Here is a 13005-nt window from a genome sequence, read left to right as displayed (position 1 = left end):
GTGGCAAGCTGAAAGCACACAGTTCCTTTATTGTATTTTTTTTTATTGTACCTATACAACAATTAAAATTACTAGAAAAGGAATTCATAAACTTATTCGGCAGAAAAACGTCCCCTGCATATTCATATCATATAACATCACTAGATTCTTAATATTCATGTCTCATTATGTAAGTGGCAAGGTGCCTCTATAGACATGTTTTGCTATGTGTCTTAACCTGTAAATTAATTTGTAACTATCGGTCTCTGATAAATGTAAAAGAGTAAAAAGAACGATATTTCCGAGGGATGCACAAACTTGGATTCTTTGCTGATATACGAGATGCCGATATTTTACAACTCATTGGACCGATAACTGACATCGATATATATAAACATATACTCACACCTATGTACAGGGATCATCAAGTCTCTTCAATAGTGGAATCAACACATTATTATGCATACTCCTATCGTGTAGGCAAATTTGGCCTATTTCACAAGTGACAAAGTAACTAAACATAACTTCTGTTCACAGGGAACATTGGAAAAGTGCATCGTACAACTTTACAGCAATTAAACGCAAATAAAATAACAGCATACTTGCACAGTAAATGTGCCTAAATTAGTAGACTACACATGTGCTTATCAGACTGCAGCTTCAACTCAACATTGACTGAAAACCGAAGTCCATTATGTAACTATAAAATCTTTAAAACCATTAACTTAAGTCTGGGCCTAATCTGCACTGCATTGAGATGTGCAAACAAAATCACAAAAAGTGCAAAAATATAAGCAGCTTCCGTCCTTACAAAGAACGCCAGATTTTTTCGCCGATATCCGATATATCATTTTAAAGTCAATATCGTCCGATACGATAACGTGCCAATATTATCGTGCATCCCTAATATTTCCCTCTCAAATTTAGTTGAAATACAAAACAGCATTAAAAGGGACATACTCAAGTAAAGAACTAGAACCTCAGATTTCCTTTGAGTACACAGAGACCATGACACAACTATGTATATTCCCAACGTTGCGAAAAAAACATACTGAGAGTAATCTTGCCGACGGCGGCAGCAATTTTCCTCTCAGGGATCTTGATGAAGAGGCCTGCCGCGCTGCCAGCGCCTTCACTCTGTATATTGGATACACTCGGTGTGAGTAATTGCTTGTGGTCGTTTGATCAAAGCGGTGACAGTGGTTTGGAAGACATAAAAGGAGGAGACCGTATGAGATGCTAAGAGGACGCCCCGCATTGACAGCAGTAACGTGTTACTTCACCGTGCCACTCGGCAGAAAAGACGGTAGAACGTGTTGGCGGAAAAAAACCCATATCCACATCTGACATCGCAAGCTTTGACAGACTAGACGGCACCTGAATACGCAACCCCCCTCTCCCACTCTCCTTTTACTCCAAACCCTCACGACAGAGTGCAGACATCTGAGTCCAAGCTTTACTCCCAATGAGACATTCATGCATTGCATTGACGCGGCATTGAGAAAGTTCCTGGAATGAAAGCATTTGACCGTAACGCTGCATTAATGATGAAACAGGCTGCGATTCACAGTGAATACTTTTGTATGATAACTTCTCTACAACATGTGGAATTAAACAGCGCACGCAGCCACTCTGTTTGTTCTGCTTGTTATCAGAAAGAGTCCAGCAGCAGAAAGAAGACTAAACCCTCTTGCACAATATCATGTTTGACTTCACAGTCTGGGGCTGTGCCTGACACACACACACTGTCTGATGGAGATCGTAAATAATTCACAATCCACTATCACTGTCCATTACCTGCGTGAATTCCCTCTCAGAAGATGGTAGAGGCGGTCCAGCCATGTTTTTTTATAGCGACTGTACAATGTCAGTGTCAAGAGCTCGCTCTGTGCATATTAACATATTTAAGACTGGGCCTGCATTCATCAAACAGCCCTCGCTACTGGACATTAGGTTTAAATATCCCAGACAAATACATTTTTGTAGGAATGTAATTTATTTTCATCAGCAAGACGAGTAAATGTTGTTGATCAACATATTTACGAAGTCTCCGAATGTTGAAAGGAAAAATTAGTTTATATTCAATGATTATAAACCCCCCCACCAAGATGTCAGACCTTGTAATACAATATCTACTCGTAGCAACCACAGCTACAGATAAAGGATTTTGAGACTAATCCTGGAGTTTAACTGATTCATTTTGAGTAAAAAATAAATTTAAAAAAAATTTTTTTACCCAGAGATAACATAAATATTTTTTTTTTATGAAAATAAAACCGTAATGGAAAAAATATTTTTTAAACACAAAACATGTTTGGCATTTCTTTGCTTCAGTTTCTCTTTATTCATTGGTTGACTCACACTGCTACTGATGAATCTGCAGTGAGTTAATATCTGCAGGTAAATTGGCCTGGCACTTTTATCAGGCGGGCTCTCGTTATTGAACTTTAATTATGGTTATTTTTTTATGAAACGCGGAGCACTTAGTCGAGATTAGGGAAATGTCATGGTGTTCCTTTTAATGCAGGAAAAGCTGACACTGAATTCAAACATGAGGAGTATTTAAATCATACCGCATTTTGTAAACTCACGGTTTACGAATGAACATTTTTGTTTCATCTTTTTACACCAGAGTCCTGTGGAAGTTTTTCCTATTACAATTCAGGAGTTAATCCAAGAAAACAGATGAGTGTCAACTCCCCACACTAACTTAAATCTCAGCAAACCAAATGTGGGCCAAATAATATGTTTGTGTGGAATAATGTGGGACTCATTACCAAGATGAGTGGTAAACTACAGTTGTGCCTTTCAAACATCATAATATTAAATGTATTCAGACCATCTACTGAACCATATACACAAGTAGAACCATATTTACTCAAACAGAAGGGATCACTCACTTCAACCCTTTGTCCAAGCACTGATTTTCGATACAAATAAGTGTCACTGTCACACAGTGTCACTGTGTTGCTTCACATTGTATTCTCCTCCGTGTGAAACTGAAACATAACTCTTTGAGAATCACCTTCCACTGGCTTCACCCAGTTGTAGGTAATTTCCCGGTCTTTAACGTAGCAGCATTTCCTTTTCTTGGTCGTACCGTCCATTATATTTTGCCGGAATCAGAATAAGTTCTGTCTCTGTGGCAGCAAAGACGGTGACACGTTTAACCTGCGTATGTCAATTGGGCACATAACCGTCGCGTGCGCAAATCGATTGTCGTCAATACACAGCGCCTTAATGACGGCTTTCCCTGCTGTCTTCACGGCCATTGGGTAAAAGCCAGATTGAAGACAAACGTCTGTGAGAAGCGTCGTAACTTTTGAAAACTAGAGCCTATCATCGGGACATCATCTCAGTCTGTGGGAAAAGGGATAAAAATGCTGTGCAGTCCCACATAAAGCGGGACACCTGGTCACCTTAGCCCCCGTCCAGAGGTTTATACAGCCGCCACTCCCAGCACCTCCCTGTGACTGTGGTCGGGGAAATACACTATACAGTATGAAGCTTCACTTAAAAATTTAGGTGGGTGTGAACATATTCCAGACAGTAATTAGTCTGTAGTATCCACATTTTACTTTGACCAGATTCTTATCAACTAGGTACCAGTAAAATTTTGAACTTCAGCAAAAGACAAAAGTAAAAATCCTTCACTTTTATTCCTGCTCTCAAACCTATAAGACTCTAAGATGCACTGCAGAGGGGAGAAACAGAAGTGGGTCGGGGGCTTTAGAGTGACTGTGCAAAATATCATTGGTCACAATGTGTAGTATGAGGAAATATGTGTAATTCAGAAAGTGATAGCTTCAGCATGATATTTGCATTCGGTTTGAATTTTTTGCCAGTGAGCTGTTTCTGCATTTACTACGGGAGCAAGCAACATGATTTTGCTGATTTTGCTTTCGATTATTCATTCTATGTCTTTATGGTGGTACATTTGTGATGTGCCTCATCTATCAGCATCAGAATGTCTTTTTTCATTTGCCTTTCCTGTTATGCCTTCCCTATATATTATACATATATTAGTGGGCATTAGTATTGGTGTGTGCACGTGTTTCAATTTGTCTGAACATCACCTTTGTAAAATCTGCTTTGTGCAAAAAAACCCCACAAAAAGCAAGCATCCAGGTGGTGCCAAGTGGCCAATAATCCATGTTACGAGAGCAGTTGAAGGAAAAAGTAAAACTTAAGCTGCTGGAGAAGTAGTTTTGAATTATATACACACACACACACACACACACAATCATATGCAGGTCTTCCTATTAAACTGCATATTTATTATGACTCTACTGAGCCCCTGAGTGAGAGAGAGAGACATTCATCAGCCACCAAATGCACACGCACCACACACACAGTTTTGACATAATCAGAGAGAGAGGGAGAGTATGATTGATTCCTCCCATCCTCCCCCACAGCAACGGCGTGTCTCTCTGACAGGGAGGATTGAGCCAACAAGCTGATCTGAACGCACGTCATGCTGATATGGTACAAGGTAACACACAAAGATTGAACGGTATGACTCAATCCCGAGCAGTAGGTCAGTACAAACCGGCTCTGAGCGGACGATAAAGGGAACAAAGTGTTATTCTAGGTTCTGGCCCGCTCTACATAGCAGAGGACGGTTTGGCGACCGCAGCAGGCAGGGCCGATACGCTCTCCCAGAAAGCTCGGCGAAGACGAGATGGAAGAGGTCAGAGCCAGCATTCATCTCCTCTGCGCATTTTTTTGCTCGCAGCATCACCTTTTTTTCCTGCTTTTATTCCTCTGTGTCCTCCGTGGCCTTTTTCCACCGTCTCTCGGGGGGGTGAATAAATGGAATTCTGCCTCGCGCGCAGCTCGGCACTGATGAAATTTTGGTCGTCTGCTGGTTTCACTCCCACCGAACTGTTGACACTCGCTTCACGCAATCACTGACAACACGTTTCCCCAGAGCGATTCAAACCATGTTTATTCATGAAACCCTACGTGATCCACATACATGTGACAAAGATTCTGCGTGATTTAAACAAACCGTAAAAACACTGCACACCGAGGCAGGTAGGGGATGATGTTAGTTTACTCTTGTAAGTACAGTTTTTAAATGGTTGAGAGAGAGGTTAGTAATTCAGCCATTACTGCAGCTCTGTGTCATTTCCTCGTGTGAGAGCTACTCCCTAAGTCATCATCTTATCTTTGCCCGATCCTCTCGACAGCCTCACCCACTCAGGATTATGACAGCTCTGGATGGGCTGCCGAGACCGTCATTTCTCCTCCACTCATCCTTTCGCTTTATCTACAGTATCTGCCACCGCAGCCGGATTTAGGAGCCTTTCTGAGATTCAACATCAAGAGACAGAAACAATAACTTTCTGCACAACAACCATCTGCCTGATCACTGCATGGCTATGTGCAATAAAGCATTTGCCGTATGTGTGCTTTAAAAAGAAAAAGCTTTTCTATCTCTTGCAGCAGAGGTGGAAACGCTCAGGGGTGCTAATTTAAACTTTCCTATCTTTTATCTCTTTTGGATGAATAAATCCTCCCAATGATACATAGGTTCAGTCTTTCCAAAACAGCACTGTTTGGCGGAGACATCTTGAAGCTTAATTGAAATTCATTAGCTTGGGCCTCAGACAGGAGAGGGTGAGGCTCATGTTTGAGCTGAGAGACTCCAGTGTTCTGGACCTGCTTGTCCAGAACACCAAGCCCACTCGTCTGCTGTGAATCCTCCGGGTATTGTCCTTCTGTATTCTCACATGGGCTCACTCGGAAATTCTATGGAAATCTTTAAGAGGGGGGCTGCAGGGAAAGGAAATGTTCCACACATCGTCCACAGCAACATTTGCTGAAATTGGTGTTCTCACATACATGCCCCTTTGAGAGAAGATCAGGAAAATATCCGGACCTCGGTGTATGTCTGAAAGCAGCTTTGGATCGCTGCAGCCAGGCGGTGATGGTTTCGATTGGGGAAACGGCACTCACGATGTACTCCAAGAGGGAAAGGAAAGACCTTGTGAAGCCGTGAACCCTCTGAAGTTGTGAAGATGAAGGAGGAGAGCTAGAAAAATCCGGGCTGTGAGGGATGCACCAAGCAAGGCTGGGCTCCCCGATCGGGGCCACGCACGACACTCCTCAGAGACTCCAGAAGCCTGGGGTTGCAGCACAGCAGCATTGATGCGGAGCCAGTACAGACGGTGCTACGACTGGGTTTTGCATAAGCTCGCCAAAAATAATAGAGGGATGCAACACTGGAAGCAAACGGGGCCAGCCCGTTAACATTACAGCGGCTAATCCAGTTCGCCAGGCGACAGGCTGAGTCTCGGCGCAGCAGCCCGAGGGAGCGGTTCCCTCCTGTGACCCAGAGGAGAGTGAGTTATGAGCAAGAGCTCGACTACCGGGCGACACTGTTGTCGGCACGATGGCACCGTCGGCGGTGCATCACACAGAAATGCCTGGCAGGTGGACCCACCTTTGCTCACTCTCCCTCATTCACTTCTGTGGCTTTCACACATTAGAACTGTATATATAATAAAAACATAATTAGCTTATAGTTCTTTGAGCGCTGTTCTCCTCATCCCATGTAATAAAAACTAGATTGCACTCCTAGAGTGTTTTTTTTTTTTGCTGTATTTGTGACGTGTGTGTTTGTTAAAGACAGAGTGGCGAGGAAGTGTGTGTGTGTGTGTGTGTGTGTGTGTGTGTGTGCGTGTGCGTGTGCGTGTGTGTGTGTGTGTGTGTGTGTGTGCGTGTGCGTGTGTGGTTCCCTGGAGTCAGCATGGCAGATGGTTTTGTGTTGAGGGTGTGTTGGGTGCAGCAGCTGCTCTCACTGCGCCTCTCTCTATTCTTCTCACCCTCACAACCACACACACACACACACACACACACACACACACACACACACACACACACACACACACACACACACACACACACACACACACACACACACACACACACACACACACACACACACATCACTCCTGAAAAGTACACCAGGATCACCTGATGGAACTAGACACTGATCCTCTCCATTATTCATCAGCTGACCCAGAGCAGCGGCACGACCACCCTAATACACTATAAATTCCTAACACGGCACTCTCCTGGTATCAACCTCTCTCTGCCTCTCTCTCTCTCTCTCTCTCTTTGAGTTCACAGGTGACTTCTTCCTCACCTCAACAACACAGCTACATAGAAAAAAAACACTATGCAGACTATGACATCATTCCAAAATTATGAGGGGGAAAGGCTCAGCGATGAGCTGGGTACAAGGGGAAAAAAATAAAGCATTTTCTCCAGTTCTCCCTCCCCCCACCTTCCTTTGTCTCAGTCTGGTTCTCTCTCTCTCTCTCTCTCTCTCTCTCTCTCTCTCTCTCTCTCTCTCTCTCTCTCTCTCTCTCTCTCTCTCTCTCTCTCTCTCTCTCTCTCTCTCTCTCTCTCTCTCTCCTCTCCCCCCTTCACCTCTCCTCTTTGGAGGAACTTCAAAGCAGCTCCGAAGTCAGTGGGATAGAGGAAGGGGATCCCTGGGGACAGTACCACACACACACACACACACACACACACACACACACACACACACACACACACACACACACACACACACACACACACACACACACACACACACACACACAGAGCACAACGATGGCTAACAAGCAGTCAAACAGTGCCCTTTGAGCAGTAACTGGGTGACAGCTTCAAACGGCCCTGACTCCAAAAGAGCACGGCTGATTCTCATGACTGTTTTGACTGCAATAAGGCAGTTTCATCGCCCAACTCGCACGCCCGTGACGCGCACGCAAACTCCACATCTGATGGAAAAGCCCGTCTGTCTGGTAAGTAGAACGAAAATGCACTGATTTAAATGGATAATAAGGATAATATTTAACTTTGTAATAGTAGATCTGAGAAAAACTAATGAATAAAAGATTCTCTTATTTAACAGTTAGCAGTATGAAGAGGACAAAGTTCATGAGAAACACACCCAAACTAAAATAGAAAGAAAAGAAAAGTGTGGTTGAATTATTCTGTTCTCAGTGCTTGATTTTCTGTTTCTTGATGAGAAAGAATCTGGGGCTAAGCTCCCTCTGATCAGGAGATGAAGCAGGCGTCCCTCTTGATCTTCCAAGTTTCTTAAACGCTTTACGCAATGGCCAGGTTGACCTAGAACCCAATGTTACATTACAGACGCACAGATATCAAATCCAAACTATTGAAAGAACAACTCAATCTCCTCTGAGTGTCGGGTGCGATCTCAAGAGGACGTGACGAGGGGGACGGCGTCAAAATAGATGTGCTGAGGCTCATCTTCATCGTCTTCATCCCCATACATCAGTCTGATCCGGTTATCAAAACCAGTCAAACTATTGTAACACCAGCCTGTTCCAATATCTGTTGTGGTTGCAGTGCAAACGGTACAGAAAAAACACATCTCCCACAGAGTTGAGTATCGGAAATATACAGATAAAAAGGCATACCATGATACGTGATCCTACCGCATGATAGTGAGAAAAGGGATGAAACAAAGGCGCAAGCTCCAAGAAGAATCAGCCGAGAGTGTGTGTCCCTGTTTGTTTGTGTGTGTGTGTGTGTGTACTGAAGGGGGAGGATTAAAAATGGATGTGCTTTAACATGGGAAGAGTGGTGCGCTATTTTGTCAGCCCAAGCGCTGTGACACAAACCCTGCCGCCAAAAAACGGCATTGGAGAGAGGGGGTGGTTTTGTGGATGATACATCTCAGGTAACCCTTAATGGAAGAGAGAGGGGGTTGCCGCATCCTGCCAGCGAGTGGGCTGCTGCAGGTTCCTGCGACGGCAACAACGCGCCACAACAGCAGCAAAACAGCACAGAAGCTCGGAGCAGCCTCTCAAGGACCGCAGCCGGTGGAGAGCAGGCTGGTTATTGATCGACAGTATTTCAGGACAGGGTCTCACAGCAGCGACTAATGATTGTCCAAGTACAAGATGGCTGGTGGGTTACAGCATCAGCACACCTCCTGTATTGTCTGGAGCGATCAGAGGTGAAACTGGAAAGGAACTGTGAACGAAATAAATGTAATTATTTGTGCCAGGTGGTCTGTCTGTGTGTTTGTTTAATTTGTCAGCAGCAATACGCAAAAAGAACGGGACCAACTTGCACCAAATGTGCTGGAGGGATGGGGCATGGGCACGGGAAGGAACGATGATTAATACATTCAACAATCTAAAGATCCCACACAGATTCTTTTAGATTTTACACTATGGTAACATGACTTCCTGTATAGCCATGTCATAGAAGGCAGGACTAGCTATAATCAGGTATTTGATTTTCTATACATTTGTTCATTTTGTCTTTGTTATTCTAGGGACCATGGCATGAATTAAGATTGTAAAAACACTACAGATGCTTTGTTCTAGTATATCTGAGACAGCATTTACAGCTTCATTATTTATAGCTACAAAACGCAATAAAGGTTCAAAAAAGGAAAAACATTGAAAGGTTCTATTGGCGGCGCAGAAATAGCTAATGGAATAAAAAACACTGTGGTAAAATAGAATTTGACAAATTTAAGGTTCTTATTAGCACAAAGTGTCTCACATGACTTTGTAACAAATGTAATAAAGTGTCCAAGTTGTCACTGGTGTGTGTGTGTGTGTGGTCTTGATCAATATTGTTCTTCATTTCCACATCACCAAAATGACACAGCAGCAAAACTGAACTCTTAACATAGAAATACTCCCAAAGCGGATCTGGATTTGGGAACAAGAACACAGGCTGACACGTTTTTTTAAAATGAAAAATAAATAAAGTACCACCTGCCGAGACGCTACACTGTGCCCCTAACGCTGCCAAATGAAGCGCGGACTCAAAGAGAATCAGAAAGTAATGCTTCGGCGTGATTGTCCTGTTTCTCGAGAATCCGAGTGCATTTGGCTTGGCTTTCTTTGAATAAGCAGCGGCGCCCCTGCTGTGCTCACTGCAGCAATTTGTCTCAAACACACTATCACACCACATCTTGAGATGATGTCTGGCTATTGTGCTTTGACACTTGGTGAATGGTGCTCGCCTGAAACACTTTAGCCTGATAAGAACCTTAACCTTTCCGTCCTCCCTGCGCAACGCTCAACTGTCCCCCACCTCACTGTCTTCCCCCTCGGGGCTTCACCAACACCGGCGTCGCCCTTCAGGAGAGCTGAAGAAGGAAGGAAGTAGGACAGGAGGAGGAGCAGTGTGTGTCTGCCAGCGGGATGAGAGCGGGTATGCAAGGAAAAAAGGAATACACTGACAGTGGCAGCATTTGGCGAGGAAGCACGGCACGGAGAAACATTGAGATGGTGCAGAGCAGGAGGTGGTGGTGGTAGTGTGTGTGTGTGTGTGTGTGGGGGGGGGGGGGGGGTATCACTGCTCATCCTGTAACAATATGCATGTAGAGCAGGCAGGAGACAGATGCTTTGTGGGGAAAGACAGACGGCAGAAGAAGATAGAGCGAGAGTGATGGGCCTTTTCTCTCACACCTCCACCAGCAGCCGCATCCTAATACAAGCTAATCCCTCTATCAGCCTCTTACCTCACCTGGGCCTATCTCGCCAACAGGAAACCAGAGACGACTTTCCCATGATCATACACACACACACACACACACACACACACACACACACACACACACACACACACACACACACACACACACACAGTATTTTACTCAGGCCAGACAGGCACAGTGGTGCTCAGAGTCCCATGCAGCAGAGTGTTTGGTCAGCGCTGTCACCTGTCCTGTCACGCACACAGCTCCCGCAGACGGTTCCTTTTTTAACTTGAGTGGCGTGTCACCGGTTAATTTGAATTTTTGTCACACTTCACATTTCATAGAGTAATCTGAAGGAGCATAATGGATTGCGAGGTTGGCTGCAGCTAACAATTTTTTTCCCCCAACAATCGATTAATCTGCTGATTACTTGCTCGGTTCATCAATCAATCGCTTGGCTTATAAAACTGTCAGAAAACAGTGAGATGTCCATCACAGAATTCCCCACAATCCGAGGGTGGCATCTTCCGAATATGCAAGTTCCGTCTGACTAAAAAGTTCCAAGTCCAAAAATATTTCTTCAATTGTGATAGAACACAGAACAGCAGCAGATCCTCACATTTGACAAGCTGGAAACATCAAGCGTTCGCATTGATAGCTTTGCTTTGAAAAATGACTGGAACATTCCGTTAATTATTCCGAAAAGCCTGTAAAAAGAAATTGTCAGTCAAGTAATCAGCTCAAGTATCAATATTTTGTGTCAGAGGTCACAAGTACTACAACTATCACTTTGCGTTCCTTTAAAGGGATTTTTTAGGGAGTTTCCCCTTCATCTGTGTCATTATTTCTGTAAGATACAAATACAATATTACATTTTTATCATGCATTTGTTTGGATTTTTTTTTTAAATCTGATACTATACATCTTTAAGAATCACATTAATGGGCTGAATTATCAGTTATTTAAACTATCAATTTATCCGTCTAACATCTTTCTCATCCATGGATGAGAAAGATATTACCTATGACCTGACCTATGATCTGTGTTTATCCCAGAACCTTTTTTTTCTTTCAAACTATCCAGATTCTGTCAAACTCCTGACATTCCCTCGGTGCGCGGTTCTTACATCCTACTCACTGTCAAAGCCTGAGACGCCTCAGCGTACCAGCACCAGATGAGAGGATCCACACACACACACAATGTTAATAATGTGATGCCGAGTGAACAAAGCCTGTCAGCTCCATTATGAACACGAGACCAGCCTCTCCCAAACGAAGGCGTCCATGAGTCAATTAAAAGGATTCGTTCTCCCTGGGATTCAGAGGAGGACAACAAATCAGTCTTTGTCCGTTTACAATATAATGACAATCACTCGTACGGCGCTCCGCACAAAGGAAACCACTACCCAGCACCCAAACCAAACTCCATCATCATTTCATTTCATTGCTTCTTTCAGCAGGTCCCGTTTCACGTCGTTCACAACCACACACCAAGGTTTTGTACAATGTTATGAGTGTGATTATATTCTCCCCTGGGGGGGGGGGGGGGGGGGTCCACACAATACGCCCATCGGTTCACAATAATGCCAACAATTTTCAAAACAGTATAGTGACATAGGGCTAATTGTCCCACAGCTAACAGCGATGGAGGGATGAGGGATGGAGGAGGGAGGAGGGATGGAGGGATGAGGGAGGAGGGATGGAGGGATGAGGGAGGAGGGATGAGAGGGGGGGGGCACAGGAACGGCAGCTGGCCGCGGAGTTATAAAACAGCACCATCTGCACCGGGGTCCGCACCGTCCCCCATCGGAAGTGTTCCTCTCCTCCTCGTCCCTCACCCGCCGCGGGACGAATATAACGAGAGGCTGACGCGTAAAGGAAAAACACCGAGTCCACACGCTCAGACGGTATTACTGAACCAGGAAGGGTTTGGTGCTGATGGAGCTCGTCCCTCTCCGGCGATGCCCCGTTATTACCTCCCAACCCTCCGCCAACTTGATAACCATTTGAGGCTTCTTCGAAACAACTCTTACCTCCGCTGCTGGGGCGGATACCGGCGGGGTACCCTGTCACTAATCTCTTTCAGTACCGGGGACTCGCGTCGGGCGCTGGTGCTGGTGCTGATGCTGGTGCTGATGCTGGTGCTGGTGCTGATGCTGAGCGCGACTCCCTCCGTCGCTCCTCTTCGGGGGTTAGCTAGCCCGCTGCCTCCGCTCGGCTTGTGGTGCTGAAGTGGACAGCGCACCGAGGAGCTCTGGGAACAAACAAAAAAAACCACGCCACACCGTGCGCGCTGGCCCCGGCCCGCCTGCGGCACAGCGCCCCCTGTCGGGCCGGAGGAGCGCCTGCAGTGCAGAGAGGCGCAGGGCCCAAAAAGCACTGGCGGAGCGCCACCTAGCGAGCTCTCTCTTCCCCGGTGTCTCCTAAGCTTGGGCCTCTGTTGATTTGTCACAGTTCCTTTTTTCATTTTATGCCATTCATAATCTCGAAAAAAGGCTGTTCTTTTTCTTTTTCTTTAATGGCGGTCATTTTGTCGCAGGTAAA

General features: G+C 45.0%; 1 protein-coding gene across 4 annotated transcripts in view; it reads right to left on the bottom strand.

The window, feature by feature from the left end:
* Positions 1-12712, bottom strand: part of srrm3 (serine/arginine repetitive matrix 3) — a 66613-nt gene extending 53901 nt beyond the window's left edge. For all 4 annotated transcript variants that reach the window (XM_035626381.2, XM_035626382.2, XM_035626383.2 and 1 more), the window contains exon 1: positions 12495-12712. The gene's annotated coding sequence lies outside the window, so the exon portion shown is untranslated. The remainder of the gene's footprint in view (positions 1-12494) is intronic.
* Positions 12713-13005: the final 293 nt, after the last annotated feature.

Source organism: Scophthalmus maximus, chromosome 2 (genome assembly GCF_022379125.1).
Source record: "Scophthalmus maximus strain ysfricsl-2021 chromosome 2, ASM2237912v1, whole genome shotgun sequence".
Lineage (NCBI taxonomy): Eukaryota > Metazoa > Chordata > Actinopteri > Pleuronectiformes > Scophthalmidae > Scophthalmus > Scophthalmus maximus.
This window is presented reverse-complemented; position numbering and strand designations above follow the sequence as displayed.